We start from the raw sequence: 16,348 nt of genomic DNA, 5'->3' as shown, positions 1-16,348 counted from the left end.
TTCTATTATTACCAAAATTATTAACCTTACTCATGAAATACGAAGAGTAACAGTGAATTTTTATTTGAGAGTTACAAGTGCAAGTCCTTGTTGGACTCCCATTTCAATTGATGATTGACATCGAAGTAAATTAAGCCTATAAGGCATTTTTAAATAAAGAGTGGGATTTGTGTTCATTCCTTCATCTCATGATTGCTTACGACTGATCTAATAAACGTCATGACAACTTATCAACGTTATGATCTCCGTCATTTCACCCCCCCCAATTCTTTGAAAGAGAGGTTGCTAGTTAAATTGAAGGTAAGGACGTACAGGACGAGGAACAGAAAAAAAGGAAGATGATGAAAAAGGAAGAAAAAAATAAATAAAATAAGGATAGAAAAGAATAATAATTTTGTATTTCCTTTTCCAGAAACAGTTTACTGCTACGCTTCAATGGTCAGGGTACTGCTCCAAAATGGTTAACTATATGCTATAAATTCATAATAAAAGCCAAAAGGTAAATATATTTATTAATGCCACTGTATTAATCAACTTTTTTCAAAATGTAGGATTTAGGATAAGAAGTCTGTCAACTAATCCGGTCTTTTCTCAGAGTATTGGAAAGGTGAATTACATTATTAATTGATAAGAACTTCTATTTAATTTAATTTATATTTTAGGGAGAGAAGAGGATCGAAAAAACGTTTACTATTATACATTACAAAAGAGAAAGGATATTATATTTTTGTATGTAGAAGTAAGAAAAAAAAAAATGTAATTAACCTTGAACTAATATCATTTAATTTATCTTACCCGAAATGAATATGAAGTGAGAACAAGTTGAAAATACTAGGAATGCATCACCTTGGAATCGAGAACATTTGAAATTGATAAATTATGAAGGCAAATGCTGTTCTTGAACTTCATCGCTAAATGCCCCAAAAGGAGAACTACTTACCAAAAGGGAATTCTCAAAACAAAGGAGAATAAACTTACCTCCTAAGTACTGGGGCGGCGGCCCAGGACCCCCAAATTTACAATAAGTATGCATATTAGTTCTAATATTTTATCTAAATCAAATAGTGGTCTAATTTATCAAAAAAAAATTTTTTTTTCCTTCTTTATATAGTTTCTCCTTCTTTCTTATTTCTTCTTTTCCTCCCATCTCTTCTTTCCAGTATTAACTCAGCTGAAAACGGAGCTTAGAAATCTAGTTTTGGCGTCAGAGAGAGAGATAGTATTGTGACTTATTTCGCATGGATATGAATATACAAACAGACAAAGAGAGCGCTATTGACGTAGGAGAATAATACATATACCAGATAAGTGGCGGGCATTCCACATCAAGTTTTGTACAAAGTTCCTCTTTACCATTTACCTGTGAACACAACTTAATGTACATTAGTGGAGATCAGGACTAACGACTATTAAAATGCGCACACGGAAAGGCTTGTTGCCAAAAGCAAATATCTTCTTGCCAATGTTTCTATAACAATGACCACCATCATCATCCCCTATATATATTTACTTTTATTCTTAAAGTTAGTAAAATTTAATATGTAGTTATTTCTCTTTTATCTTATACAAATAAAATCCAGTATGTAGCTATATACTAAAAATATTTTATAACTGTTTCAGAATTAATTAACAAATATACCCTACTAGAAAATAGCAAAAGGCATATTCTCAAGTACTACCTGTAAGATGAGTTGTTTGAACTTTTTTTTTAACATTGAGGTTAAGATTTCATAGTATATCAAGGTAAAAACAAGAATAATTGGTTTGGGTTCATAAGAAATAAAAATATTTATCGTTCTATAGCGAGTATATTGGCAAGGAAGAACCAAAATTTATTCACAGAAGACTATGAATAAGTTTCAATAATGTCTAGGGGATTTATGCTTACTTTTTCTCGGCCAACCAGGATAGTACCTTTTTGCACATGGGCAGGTACCTTGTTGGAAGAAGCATAGTGACATTATTTTTGTGTTTTAGCTTATTTATTTCTTACGACTAATAGATGTATTTTGCTTAATAAAGCCTTACTTCAACTTTCTTAGAATTTATTAAAAAAAACCGGCTACAAGAAACTCAGAATATAGGATACTGCAGATGTACAGGCCAGTTGACTCTCAACTCTTATTATGAAGCATCCCATTCTCCAAGTTCCCAAGCCAACAAGAACTGCTAAGGCTTTTCAGAGGTGGATTTCTGTACTAGAGCCCTACATCTCGACCATGAAGCTAGGGGGAGGGGAAATATTTTGAGAAAAATTAGACGATTCGATTCATAATACATTTGGCGGAATGCTTATCCGATTAACATTGAGTTGGTTTTGTTAATCCTCAGTTACGATATAGCCATCAATGAGCTTCTAATGGAACAATTGAGTTGAAAAAATGAACAGGGCTTTTGTTCCAGCTATGGAATTAATGACTTCTAATGTATCATGAAAGAATGAAGGTTTTGGGGTGAGAAACGCCATTTAGTGGATTTGTATGGCAGGTGATCTTACCCTCATGGTTAAGGTGAATTCATAAGTTTAACAAGTGAAGAGAATATAAATCCTTAAGACAAAATATTCAATGAAAAGTTAAGTCTGAGAGTATGATACTTATTGTAGAATGATTGTATTTGCATACATTTCTTACTGGGTTTTGATATTTTACTAATGTATACTTGAATATGATTGTTTTTTTATATTTAAGGTCGTTAAAAAAAGTTAATTTATAACTATATTGTTGAATTATATTTTTAAAAACGTAATTTTCCATTTATGTAATTATTTCTGATTTTTATGTTTACATAAATCATTATGAATAGAACTTAAGAAACTTGAGGAAACAGGAGCAATTAAGAGGATCAAAACTGAGGCATGGGAGTTTCCCGAACCGAAGCACTCTGGAAATCAATCAATTTCCCTTGTTTAGACGTCTACGTCTCAGCAACATTTTGGTCGAATATGGGTAGATCTTGGTACTCAATCATGATTTCAGTCCTCCCTCTTCTGGGTCCACACGAGCTAATTAATTATAATACACGTTTTATCAGAGCCAAAGCCATCTTTAAATAGACCGGATGGACCTCAGTGGGACAGTTATAAAGCCGAGTTTTCACTTCTACTGTGTGAGAACTTCTAACTCTCACGAGATTATTATCAAAAAGAAAACATCCACTCCCATACGGTATATTAATTCCTTCGAGCATTATCTTATAATCCCTTATGAATCGTGCATTAGTAATGCATTTCTGTCAAATACTAGATCTTTGAGTTCTCACACGATACTTGGGAAGCGAATCAAAAAACTTGGTGGATCTTTGGGGAAAATTTGTGAATATGCAACCAAAATAAATATTAAAGAACTCTGGCAAAAAATGGTTCCGGTATCGAATGTCAACCTCTTCAGTATTTTAAATAAGTCAATCTCAGATGCAACAAGAAGGAGTTGCTTATTCTGTAGATTAGAAACTGATACAAGCAGACACTTGTTCTACATGTGCTCCAGGATTCAAAGTATTAGGAAAGCCGTATAGAGGAATATTCTTGCAGAGTACGAGGTAAATCAAGACGTCCTAGACTTGCTAATAACGACGTTGAGCTGGAAACTGCAGGAAAATGTAGAGTTTGGTTGTAAGCGTCCTATTAATACTCAACAGGATCTGGTGCAGAGGGATGGGGATGGGATGCCAGGCAGTTTCGAGAAATATTTGGAGCAATCGATACATATCCTCAGATCCTTCACAGATGGGGAGCTCAGGAAAAGATGGATGGATGGCACGAAAAAATACCTATGATAAAACTTTTTTGTGTTTATATATTTTTCTACTTTACACTAATTGTTGGTTTAAGAAAAAATGAATAAATACCTTACTGTTGAGAAAAATAATAGAAGCTTAAAAAGCTTTCTATTAGACCAAAAATGATCACATTGCCGAATAAAATTTATCGAATGGATTTGTGCTTAATAATATGAAAAAAACAAGAATGGTTCCTGATCGCTACAACGATCCGCCTACACCTGAAAATAACAGTGGGAGAAAACTTTATATCATTAAAGATGGCAAAGAAAATACGGATTGGGAAAACTGCAGAAAAGCTACTATTGAAGAAATGAAGTCCTCCATTGAATCAAGGATAGAATCTTGTCACGAAACTTCATTGATAATTTTTTGTTGAAGAAATGTGAGTTTTCTAAATGAATAAGGGTGAAATAGGTGAATAGTCCTTCTGTGTTACAAGGCAAGATTAGTCACGAAATATTTTACTTTGCAGCTTGGACTACATTATGAAAAACTTAAAACTTGCACCATTTCATGCTACTAGATAAAAGTTTGCAATTACAGAAAGTAATAGTTTGGAAGTACATCAATGTGATGTTAAGATACCTTACCTCAATGGATAATTACAATCATCCCTGTTTGTGGTCAAAATCAGTATTCGCACTCGAGTTTTTCTTTTATGTACAGGATAAGTCTTTATAACTTCCAAACAAATGCTCAGACTTACATTCTTTAGTTAAAACTTCGCACCGTCGTCGAAATAAGTAGATGCACTCCAGCTTTTCTTTCCTGTCCTTGAAAATTCTTTATAACTCCCCAACAAATTATCAGACTTACTCTCCTGATTAAATAAAACTTCGCACCGTCGTCAAAATTAGTACTCACACTCGAGTTTTTCTTTCATGTCCTAAAGAAGTCATTGTAACACTCCAACAAATGCTCAGCCTTACACTCTTTATTAAATAATACTTAATACCCTCGTCAAAATAAGTACTCGCACTCGAGCTTTTCTTTCATATCGTAGAGAAGTCTTTATAACTCCCGAACAAATGCTTTGACTTACTCTCTTTATTAAATAAAGCTTCGCACCGCCGTCAAAATAAGTACTCGCACTCGAGTTTTTCTAGCAAACAACATAACTTTAATTGTTAAATAGAATCGATATCCTTGACGAAGATTTTCTCACTGGATATAAAATACTCATTTTAGGATTTTTTATAGGGAAATAGTATATTTTACTAAAATTGGTGTCTTTTCTTTAATTACATATGATCATCTTCCTTCCCATCTGAAATAAGCACAGGTGAGGGGGACAAGGTGGAAATTAAAGTTCCCCAATTTTAAGGGAACTATAAATATCGATTATATTCGGTAATGGAGCTGGGCATATTAGGACAATATTTGATTAAAAATATCATCTACAAAAATATTTTGTAAATAAAATGTTATCATTGAAAATATTATTTAAGAAAATGTATTTCCTAAAAAAAAATCACTATTGAAAAGATTACAAAGAAAAAAATGATAGTCACTAATAATTTGGCCAAATTTGAAAGAGTCCGCAAAAAATTCAACTCCCTACGCCTATGCCCTCGGAAGAAATTGTTTTCTTCTAGAATCTTTTATAAAAAAGAGTTAAAATTATCCTCTATCTTAAATTTATAAAATAGTAAAGCTGTTCTTAACCTTTTAGTTACATTGGAAAATATCAGAATCGCATAGTGGATGGAAATACTGGAGAATTATTATAATAATGATGGACATTTCATGCACTTGAATGAATTATAAGAACACATTCAAATTTGGCATTCAATTGCATCCATAGTGTTAATAAAGTATCGTTTAAGTTGTCCATTTTAATGTACTCATCAGTCATCCTATTATTTTTTTCTTAAACTCTTATTATTATTCCTTCATTCTTGAGGAAGAACACATATAAATTAAAAGAGCTAAGTAGTTATGGTGATCGTGTTCATGTGAAATGGAGAGTAAGACTGAGTATTTATTAGGGAGTTATCTTCTGTATTATGAAGGAAAAATTTGTTTTTTTTTAGCCGACTTCTATTTATTCCAGGCAATACTGGGTACTGCTGCTAGTAAGTGATAGTAACAAACAAATTTCTATTTTAATATATTTTATTACTTTAACTCACATGGTACTTTAAAATAACTGAAACATTTATTTCCATGAAATTAAAGACAACTTTTCTATAAATATGAAACAAAATTTTTCCGAAAAAGACGATTTATATGGGAAAAAAAAATCAATTTACTTAGGAAAATATGTAAATAAATACATGCAAACAGTATATAGAGAATGATACAAAGATTTTCCACCAATAATTGTGCGATTTTTCATATCTAAATTATATATATTCATTTCTTTTATTTCTTTTGGCAACATTAGCCCATTTTTTTTTATTCCAGAGTTATTTTTCCATTGTCCGCTGCATTTTTGTTATTTTCAAGAATGGAGAGGAAGTACTTTAATTTCTAGTATGTACGCATTTTTTTTATTTTCCCCTTTTCTTTATTTCCTTATATTCATACTTGATAATTTGATATAATAGGTAACTTACTTTTTTTTGTAAAGAAAAAATATGATCTAACACTTTATCGACCAAGACAATGTCAGATTCTGGTGATCACATATTTAAAAAGACATCTAGAGACTGAGTGGTGAGCCACTATGTCCTCTCACCCGATGTACAAATGGCTTATGTTGAGAACAGATTTTATAAATGATCACTTGGTGGAATTATCTCCATCTTTAGCGGTAGTACATAGGATTATTTGGAAAGGAACACCCTCATTTTCATTTACCTCCACCATTGATAGTGCGACAGAACTGTAAGAAGAAGTTTTATTTTAGAAACATCGCGGAACCAAAACAATAAGAATGGTTAGCCTTATGGAGGGGTATTATCTCCTTTCATGATTTGAGCAAAGACTCAATGTTCAACTGTGGGAAACTTTAAAGAGAGCCGCTGACAATCTCATGATCTGAATGTTACTTTCATAAATTAACATGTTTTTAAGCGTATAGTCCTGTTTGTTTTAGAAATATATTTTAAGAGTGTCAAAAAATAAAGCATTTGTGTATTCCCACCAAAATTAATAAGCAGTTAATTTATTCATCTTTGGTGATTATGACTAATTACAGATGGGCTGACAAACTTTCTAAAAATCATTTCAATTATTTTCTTAGCAATTGAGGTCTAACTTGTTTTATCTTAAATTTATAGAAAATGCAATTACCCTTTGCTGTGAATTGTCTATGTATCTTTCATGATTGCAATCTTCAACTTAGGGATATATTCTTGCAATCTGTTGCCGATTGAACCAATTCTCAATTTTATTATGATAAAAAACAGTAAAACATTAAAGAATGTGACAAACAAGAATGAAATGATTTGAAACGAGATTTGGAGGAAGATGGGATATGCATATAATGATAGGCTATTGCTCAAGCATAATAAAAGATTTTAATGAAGTTGAACATAAAAAAAAATGCAATTAAACACAAGTTTTAACACAAACTATTAAATAAAATATATATGCATATTAAAATAACGGTAACCTTTTCACAAATATATTTTGTGTTGCTATTAGTGTATCTGATATATTCTTGTGTTCAGTGGATAGGTTTTTCTAACTTATTAACTAAAAATTAAAGAAGATTTACAGAGCCAAAAATGGAAGAAATTAAAAAATGTTAGTCGCATATATTTCCTATTTGACGACCGATGTAGAAATGTTGAATTAGTCAATGCCATATGTTTTTTCAAGGCACTCAATTAAAATAATATATTAATATAATATAGTAAAATATTACGTATAAGCAGAACATTAAAATGATGTATAAGCTATAATCATAAAATTTAATTACATTAAAAATAAATTGCATAAACATTTGAGTAAATGAGAAACAAATTTTAAGTTTAAAATTGTTTTTATTTGTATAGATCGATCTTAATTAATTAAAGATAAAAAGATGTATATGTTCTGTAACAATTATGAAAAAGAAGAGATCCGAGATACTTTATCCTGAGCAAGAGTTGCTATAATTCTGATATCTACAGAGACGATGACCGGATGAAAATTATCCCTGGAAGAGAAGCAAACCAAGGAAATTTAGGAATCTACCCATCCACATATGACAAGGAATACATGTAAGGGTTAAAATTATGACAGGTTCAATTTACATTCACATTGAGATAAAATGTTCTGGATGTGAAATATAAAAATATAGATATGTTAATTAGGTCCTACTACAATTTGAAGATATAACCATGTAACTAAAATTTACAGCAATTCACTGAGGCAGGAAGAAGTAGACTTATATGTTCTCCAAGAGTTACGACCAAAGAAGGCAGATCGAGGGAGTTAGAGAGAGATACTTCTAAATTGATCATTCATCTCAAAAGATGCTCTTAATTGAAGCTCCGTATACCCTGGGCAACAACGAAACGAAAATTCCCTCAACTACCAGCCTTTATAACAGAGCAAAGTTGACTCCTTCCATGGGGAAAAAAAGGCTCAAGAGTGCAACAATGAAGATATTTATTCACAATGAGTAGGGAATTTCAATATTTTAAATATAATTAGTATTTACTTTATTTGAATTTGTACAAAGCGCAGTATTAATTATTGTACACTTCTTGACATTGAGATATTAATTATTATTATTTCTCATGGGGTATGACTTATTTAGCGTCCCATTGAAATAATAAACATTACTAAGATAATGTTATAAATTTGCTAATACACCACTATAAAAATTAAGATCACTCAAAAATATAAAATCCAACCAAAATCCTTGGATATGCATATATTTTGAATCTTTGGTCGTTTTTTAAATAATATATAGTATATATTTCTATAATAGAAGCATGAAATTCCTTATCATTAAGAATGATCAATTAGTAATTAGGGTGTAAAGAAGAGAGTCGTTTTTCATTCTTTATCAGTCTAAAATGTAAAAATGTCGAGTTTAAAACAAAGTACAGAATCAATAAAAACATTTTTAACCATAAAGACCATTTTAAACCAGTTTTTTTCGTACTTCAATTTGTCTAGATAATTTGAGACAGTGATCACTCTAAATTACTAATATATCAATATTCAATTAAGAAAGAAAAAATAATATAAAGCCATATTGTAAATTTTTTCCAATCGGTGGTTATCGTTCACCTTAAAAATTTAAGTTCTTATTTCAATTAGGAACTTCTTTACTCAGATAATATTTATATTACTGAATTATTAAATCTTTGTATTAAAAGTAAAATAAAGTACTACATCATAGATGATTTTTTTCTTCATATATTCCAAATATTATATTGTTAGTATGAATTTTCCTCGGGATTAACTTGTTTTGGGATGACCTTTCCTCGTGATGAACTTGCTTCTCAATGGACTTGTTTTGGGATGAACTTTCCTCGTGATGAACTTGCTTCGGGATGAACTTGAACTTGCCTTGGGATGAAAAGAGGGAGGTGAACTTTCCGGTGGTAAGAAAAGCGCAGTGAACTTTCCGTAGTCGATCTTTCTCTTACCATAGTCCATATGTATGATACTGTTGGCTTCATTGACTATATTTCTAAATTTAAATATATTTCTACCATTGAAGTCGATGAGTCTAGAAGAACATACTCCATCAAAAATTATTGTGACTTTGCATGGTTCTGAAGGATCGACTACGACCAGGAATTAAGATATGTACTTGTAGAAGAAGATATCCCTATATTTGAATTTAAAACTCCAGGCAATTTAATCAAGTAATATAAGCTTAGCATACAAAAAGATTTATCATGCAAAATTCTTCTATATAGTCTATAGATAAGGACAACAGTTTTCCCATAGCATACATGTTACTAAAAAATTTAATGAGTACCTTCTCCTCTGTTTTGGTTTTGATATATTGTTCAGCTATAAAAGTTATTTTCCTTGAAAATCCTCTTCTTTATTTTCAATGGTATTTAGAATTGTTATAAACAGTTCGAGGTTTGATTCAAGTATCTAGGAATCTGTTCTTTCAAATTTGTAGTATTCCTATGAAAAATAATTGATAGATAATTGTAAATTTTTACTCGTTTCCTAATCTTTCCTACTATAATAACAACTTCCAAACCAATGCTGTATAGTAAAGAACGGTTACAATATTAATCCATTTTCTTACTCAGTTTATATCAAGGTTGAATGACTTACGTAATTTTCAAATTTGCCAGTCCTGAATCATTTTTGTCCTAAAACGGTATTGCCTTCAATAAAGGCATGAGAAGAGTTGACAACAAGGATCTTTGATATTACAATAAATAATTACCAAGTCCTCTAAACATTAAATCATATTAGCCTCTTAATTCCAAAATTTCATTGCAATGTTATGTAGGATGTCAAAAAAAAATTCCTTTGTCATCATCAAGGCCAAAAATAAAAGAAAAGAAAAGAGACAACCCAAATTGCTTAAATGTATAATTGTGATGAAAATTTCCCGAAGTTTGATTAAAAATTATGCAAAATTTAAAAATAACATTAATTCTATAGGCTGTAACATTCCTTTATGTAAGAAATAAAAAAAAATCAAGGTACCATTCAATATCCCAAAATACACCTAGCCTACAGGTTGTAAAGGTGAAGTGCTGAGTCTGTACTCTTTTCGTTAGATATATTTAAAGTTGATAATTCTGCAGAGAAACACGCATGCAAGGAGAAGGAGGGGGGAAATATTTATGGTATCATTGTTTAAAATACTGATGTGATTATCACCTGCCTAAATAATGTTTAATGAAGATATACAACGTATAATTGACTTAGACTTTTTCTATCCGTTACAGTAGATTTGAAAACGTCACACTCCATGAAATTGTAATTCATTATGAACCATATTCTCATAGTAATAACTAATGAAATGACAAAGTAGAGTATTTCAAAATATATTTGAAGTTCCAAATTAAAAAGAAGTCTTAAATTAAATATAATCTACATAAGTTATGTAAAATATCTAAAATTAAACAATTAGAATCATAATATTTAATAATAACAATAAATTATAAATACAAAATATTGAAATAATCAATTGATCCAAAAAATATTTTGCCTTAACCATAGCTTTTCAACAAGGTAAGTTTCGAGTTTTTACTATTATCCAGTACGGAGATATGGAAGGAGGTTATAACATAAACCGTGCAAATTGAATATTTTACTTCCGTCTATTACTTATTAAAAAAAATTAATTATTTGGAATGAGTGTATCAAGACACAAATTTTGATATCAAATTTACAATAAAAAAATATTTCTGTATGCTAATTTAATCAAGCTTAATAATATCTATGTCTGAGACAGCAGTTGTGGCCAAGTGGTTAAGGATATCACTATTGAAAATGTATTACAACTGCAAAGTGGTGTATTACATTGGTTTAGTCAGCCACTACAATTTTTTTGATATTGCAACAGATGTAAAATTGCCTTCTGAGGTCACTGCGTAATTTTTTTCAAAAATATTGAAAATTAAAAACTTTAATAAACTGGATTTTACTAAATAAACTTTACCTCCCTAAATTTTAGTTGGATTGTCCATCGCAGGTCAGAGCCGGCACAGATTTTAATCTTGCAGATCGATTGGTACCGTTTTTAAAAGCACATAAATTCCTCAAAATCTTCTACGGAATAATTGTATACTGCTATAAGTTCCATAAAAAGACAGAATAATTCACTGAAATCCCAAGTGAGGAATAGAAAGAAATCCACTGCTCCTTCAAATTCCGAAGTCTTTTTCTTCTTAAGTCAACTATGCTTCGTCTCTTTCTCTAATAAAAATATTTCATGGAAGAATCCATCAGTTTCCTTGATGTATAAATATACGGCAGAAATCTCTTATCTGAAACACAATTTCCTTAATAAGGTGTGTTTGTGAATTATTATCTAAATGGATAATTAGTATAACCTGACCCACGATTTATTTTTAGTTGTGTTCCTCTTTTCTCATTGGAAAAGGAGTGGAAAGTAATTAATTCTAGGCTTCTTAAGATAATGCACCTCTCTTTTCTCGATAGTTTTGTCTGCATTGTCAAAGGATATTTTGTTCAATAGAATCAAAAGCTTATTTAAAATACAAGAGGAGAAAAGACAAAAATTGGGTTCTCTACTTGGAGTGTTGAGCAATTGATTGGAGAGACATTACTACATCTTGCATTTGCCTACCCTTTATAAAGCCAAACTGAGTATCTGGGACTATCCTTTCCATTATTGGTGTCATACCCACAGTAAATTTTATATTCTATTTCTACTAAAGATACCGGCATCCATTTTTTTGTACATCTTTTTTTTTCTCTTGGTTCAGGTGCATTTCATTCTTGAGAAAGAACACATAAAAAATAATATAGTTAAGTAGTTAGGGTGAACGTGCTCATATGGAATGGAAAGTAAGACTGAGTATTTTTTTGGGAGTTATCTTCTATATTATTAAAGCAAAATTTAGTTTTTTTAGGCAACTCCTATTTATTCCGGGCAATTCTGGGTACTGCTGCTAGTAAGTGATAGCGACAAAAAGATTACTGTTTATATATATTTTATTACTTTAACTTACATATTACTTCAGTATAAGTGAAAATTTTATTTCCAAAGAATTAAAGACAATTTTTTATGAACATATAACACAATTTGCCGGAAAAAGACCATTTATATGGAGGAAAAAAAATCAACTTCCTTACAAAATATTTGTAAATAACTCCATGCTAACAGTAGAGAGAGAGGATGATACAAAGATTTTCAACCAATAATTGCGTAATTTTTCAAATCTAAATTATACATATTCATTTCTTTTTCTTTTCACACTTCAACATTAGCCGCTTGTTATGTCTTCCAGGGTTCTTTTTCCTCTGTCTGCTGTATTTTTGTTATTTTCATGAATGGACAGGAAGTACTTTAATTTGTAATATGTACACTTTTATATTCATTTCCCCTTTTCTTTATTTCCTTGTATTTATACTTGATATAATAGGTAACTTACTTTTTTTTGTAAAGAAAAAATATGATCTAAAACCTGAGCGATACTTTTTGAAGTTGTAACCTTAAGATTGTTTTTTGTTACTTAATTCTTGAGTAAAGAACATTCAATTATAAAGTATTCACGTATGCCTGTGCTCATGAAAGACTGGAGAGTAAATTTGAGGATTTGTTGGGGAGCTATAAATACTTTTCTAGGACATGAAAGAAAAGCTCGAGTGCGAGTACTTTTTTTTGACGATAGTGCGAAGTTTTATTTAATAAAGTGGGTAAGTCTGAGTATTTGTTGGGGAGTTATAAAGACTTTTCTAGTACATAGAAGAAAAACTCGATTGGGAGTACTTTTTTTGACGACAGTGCGAAGTTTTATTTAATAAAGAGAGTAAGTCTGAGTATTTGTTGGGGAGTTATAAAGACTTCTCTAGTACATAGAAGAAAAACTCAAGTGGGAGTACTCATTTTGACAATTTTGCGAAGTTTTATTTCATAAAAAGAGTAAGTCTGAATATTTTTGGAGTGTAACGAAGACGTCTCTAGGACATAACAGAAAAATTCGAGTGCGAGTACTTATTTCTACGACGGTGTAAAGTTTTATTTTATAAAGAGAGTAAGTCTGAGTATTTCTTGGGGGAGTTATAAAGACTTCTCCAGTACATATAAGAAAAGCTCGAGTGGGAGTACTCATTTTCACAACAGTGCAAAGTTTTATTTAATATAGATAGTAAGTCAAAACATTTGTTCGAATTTTACAAAGACGTCTTCAACACATGACAGATAAAATTGGAGAGGGAGTACTTATTTTGACGACGGTGTGAAGTTTAATTTAATAAAGAGAGTAAGTCTGAGCATTTGGTGGAGTGTTACAAAGACGTCTCCTACTACAGGTGCTGTAAGAAAATCCTTCGTTACTCTTGGTCCACGTCTACCTGACCTCAAGGATAGGCTCGCCTGGGCCATGTTGAACTCCAACGGGAGGCCAAGGATTTTTATGCTGAGGAAAAGACCCTCAAGTTTCAATACAGACCAAAATTATGGTAAATGAGGTCTTGAACAAGATTATATGTATTATTATATGAATTTTTTAATTTTAGTATTTTAATTTTGCAGTTACATAATAATTATTATTTCGAGTTACTCAAAACCAATACCAAAAGTCTCATTGGGTTCATATACGTGTATAGAAATTTAAATAACTTTGATTTATATCAATAATTCACACTTTTATAAAGATAGGGAATTGAAGATGATGAGGAAAATGTTCAAGCTCCTGCCCCTCACCCTAAAGTGACCATTTCCATGTAAATGCTAGTATGTCAAAAAGAAAATTATGATTTACAACTCTAGCCAATGCAATTTGCTCCTCCCCCCTCCTTCTAAATTATAGGATAAGCCAATGCTAAATGCTAAATTTTGTTTTTCTTTCTTACTATTACGTAATAAAGTCATCAGTATCACTCATGTCTCAACAAAGACATAAGACGTATTTTACCACAGTATGTGACAGATACAAACGAACGGGAGTACTTCTTTTGTAAAAAATTGCATAACTAAATAAATACTCACACTTGTTTTTGTCAAGCACTACCTGCAGTATGTGGCATTACGCGGAGTAATTAAGTGTCGGATAAAAGACAAATTTTTCTCTAATAAATGGATGATAACCTCCTGAGAATTCCACAGTGCTACTTTCCGTTTTTCATGCGAACAGTCAAACGTAATACTTAGTACAAAAATTATTGTGTTAAAAAATTATGGAGCCTAGTTTTCAAATTAGGGCTCCCTGACACTATCATAGTGGAATTCGCGAATTACTGTCGTACAGTATATATGTTACTATTCCATAATTTGGACATGGAACGGAACGGGAATATTGGCTGAACGATGAACAAAAAAAATTTAAAGGAAGCGCTAAATATTTTGCCAAAACGTCGGAATGTTTACCAGCCTCTAAAAAAATAAAATTCTCGATAATTTCCGCAGTCAATTTTTTTATATAATGTGTTAAATGTGGGATTTCCTCTACTCTCCCAAGTTCTATAAGCTTGTGAGTAATTACATTCAAGTTTTCTTTTGCCTTTTGCTCTGAATGCTCCCAGAGCAACTTTTTTATGGAAAATGAATCATATTTATCACTTTTGGGCTTGAATTCGCCCGTGTTCTCATTCACTTAAAGAACAGTATTTTAAAATATGGTTAATATGTAAGAAGAATTTGGCAAAGGCGTTCACGCGTTGTTCTGTGAACATTATAAAGGAAAATAATTATATATAAGAGAATAATACTCTCCTTAGGCATATCAATATTATGAACTAGCTCAGAAGAAGCAAATTTCTTCATTGTTTGTAAGTGAAATTATTTACATTTGAATATATATTTCTTTATATAAATTGCTTACAATTGAAATATTACTTATTACTCGTTATATATAGTATAACGTTTCTGCTGGTGAAGAGGTGATCTGGTCTCAATAGCAAATTTTAAGAAATGTGGTATTGGAGTTTTTTAGTTCTTTGAAGAGTAAATATAGTTGGCCTTACATTTTCTTTATCTTTTATCCATGTATCTTTCACATTGACACAAGATGGGTAATTATGTGTAGGAGTTATTATATGTCCAAAATTTGAGCTGCAATAAGTCGACCACAACTCAAAATTTGAGAAATGTTTATAAAAAGTTGTAATCAAAAATATTTTTTAATGTAAATTTTATTAAGGTTTTTCTTTTCTGGATCACTGTAAAACGATTTTGATAAATAGGTTGCATGGTAAAATGGTGGAGTGCATTATCATTGTTGCAACAAAATTATTTGGGTATTATTATAGCGAACCAAAATTATTGTTTTTCGTGGCAATTCCATTATATTCGGACGATCAAACTATTAAATGACAGAAAAAATTCAACTGCATTTGCTTCCTTGGGCATAATGGGCCCCCTCTAGTAGCCGGAAATTCACGATAGTTCTCGAGTTGTGAACGCAAACCACTGGTGCCTGAGGCATCTTAAAATATCCTGCCACCCACTTTATAACCATCAAAGATACCTTCCAATACGCTTCAATACACCCTGATCTATGGGCTGAGCAAGTGAACTTTCGGTACCACAAAAAATTTAAATTTCTCAGACACTGCTTCTTTGAGCTTCGAGGAGCCTGGATAATATCCCAAAATATAGATTTGACTCACAGATAGTGCAGTTGAACTGCTGGATTCTGAGACTGGTTAAACTGCATCAACGCTACTTGCCTGGGTATCAAGGACCCCCTTTAAAGTACTATAAAAACCACGGGTCTACGGGTTTTGGAGGTGAGCTGTTGGGTCTCGAAGCAGACTTGCCTCTTTTTTTCTAAGGACGGATGACTTTTCCTTCTATCCTATAATACACTATACCCACATATTGTGCTGGTTAATTGCTGGCCCCCAATGAATATTGGATAGAAAAGGGGATAATAAAGTTTGCAATAGAGAAGCAGATTACTCTAAAGGTTACTATTTTTATTTTATGTCTTAACATTAAATTAACAAAACTAATTTTATTATTATGACTTGGTGAAATAACTTCAGATGAATGATTGAAATTCTTATT

At 31.2% G+C, this 16,348-nt stretch overlaps 2 long non-coding RNA genes across 4 annotated transcripts; both read left to right on the top strand.

Moving 5' to 3' along the window:
* Positions 1-74: 74 nt before the first annotated feature.
* Positions 75-885, top strand: LOC121130740 (uncharacterized). Of its 3 annotated transcripts, none has more exons than XR_005868791.2 (4): positions 75-499; positions 552-607; positions 663-729; positions 813-885. It is a non-coding gene; the product is annotated as an uncharacterized lncRNA (long non-coding RNA). The 3 variants fall into 3 exon arrangements; XR_005868790.2 differs by having other exon boundaries at positions 282-300; positions 413-499; positions 663-879; XR_005868788.2 differs by having other exon boundaries at positions 77-499; positions 663-879.
* Position 886: 1 nt separating this feature from the next.
* On the top strand, positions 887-2,033 carry LOC121130741 (uncharacterized). Its single transcript, XR_005868792.1, has 3 exons — positions 887-1,025; positions 1,161-1,743; positions 1,804-2,033. It is a non-coding gene; the product is annotated as an uncharacterized lncRNA (long non-coding RNA).
* The last annotated feature ends 14,315 nt before the right edge of the window (positions 2,034-16,348 follow it).

The sequence above is a fragment of the Lepeophtheirus salmonis genome, unplaced genomic scaffold (assembly GCF_016086655.4).
Source record: "Lepeophtheirus salmonis unplaced genomic scaffold, UVic_Lsal_1.4 unplaced_contig_11416_pilon, whole genome shotgun sequence".
Taxonomy (NCBI): domain Eukaryota; kingdom Metazoa; phylum Arthropoda; class Copepoda; order Siphonostomatoida; family Caligidae; genus Lepeophtheirus; species Lepeophtheirus salmonis.
The sequence above is the reverse complement of the archived record's forward strand: the minus strand, read 5'-3'. Positions and strand labels throughout refer to the sequence as shown.